Source organism: Seriola lalandi, unplaced genomic scaffold (genome assembly GCF_002814215.2).
Source record: "Seriola lalandi dorsalis isolate HSWRI2012SDOR001 ecotype SW California unplaced genomic scaffold, Sedor1 jcf7180002054808, whole genome shotgun sequence".
In the NCBI taxonomy this organism is placed as follows: domain Eukaryota; kingdom Metazoa; phylum Chordata; class Actinopteri; order Carangiformes; family Carangidae; genus Seriola; species Seriola lalandi.
Window position 1 is genome coordinate 44,359 of NW_019525361.1, and position 912 is coordinate 45,270.

The 912-nt window shown below is 46.2% G+C and overlaps 1 protein-coding gene across 1 annotated transcript in view; it reads right to left on the bottom strand.

The window, feature by feature from the left end:
- The window catches only part of cubn (cubilin (intrinsic factor-cobalamin receptor)), a 43,104-nt gene that overhangs the window by 34,668 nt on the left and 7,524 nt on the right, over window positions 1-912 (bottom strand). The window lies entirely within an intron of this gene.

A 912-nucleotide genomic window follows, 5' to 3' on the forward strand; every position in this document is an offset into this window, starting at 1 on the left:
CAGAGATTCACGTCATGGTCATCTTCATCAAGATGTTCATGAGTGAGACTCACTGTGGTGCTCAGACTGTTGGTCCTAGCTGTTCTCTACACACACACCGTTTATCAAAGTATCTTGTGTGTGTGTCTGTGTGTGCGTCAGTATCAATGTGTGTGTGTGTGTATCAGTGTGTGTGTGTCAGTCTGTGAGTCTGTATCAATGTGTGTGTGTGTGTCAGTCTGTGAGTGTGTATCAGTGTGTCTGTATCAGTATGTGTGCGTGTGTGTGTGTGTGTGTGTCAGTCTGTGAGTGTATCAGTGTGTCTGTATCAGTATGTGTGCGTGTGTGTGTGTGTGTGTGTCAGTGTGTGTGTGTGTCAGTCTGTGAGTGTATCAGTGTGTTGAGTTCTGAGGTTTATCAGTCATGAAATAGACTAATCACCTTACAAAGTCTCTCATGTTTATAATATTATAAAATATAAAAATGATAATTTACAAGATGAATCATTGTTTTGGAGCCTCAGTGTCTGGATCAACACAGTGGTCTCACTAATGAATGAGGAGGCTGTCTTCTTTAAGACCTCTGAGCCTAATCTTTACAGCTGTGTCCAAACTGGTCACACCAGGACCTGAACCCAGGACTGGAATCCCCACAGTCCGGTCTGAACTCAGCGAGATGTTGAAGTGGAGGCTGAGCTGTGAGGTGAAGGGTCAGTGTGAGGTCACCTCTCTGACCAGGTGAGTGTTACCTGTGGCAGCGTTGAGGGAGATGTAGCTGGCAGAGAATCCCTCTGTGGACAAACTGGAGTCTGTCACAAACAGCAGAGTCAGCTGATTGTCAATGCTAGTGATGGAGGGAGGCACTGAACGCCCACAGTACCTGGACACAACACAACAGACACACACACACACACACACACACACACACACACAC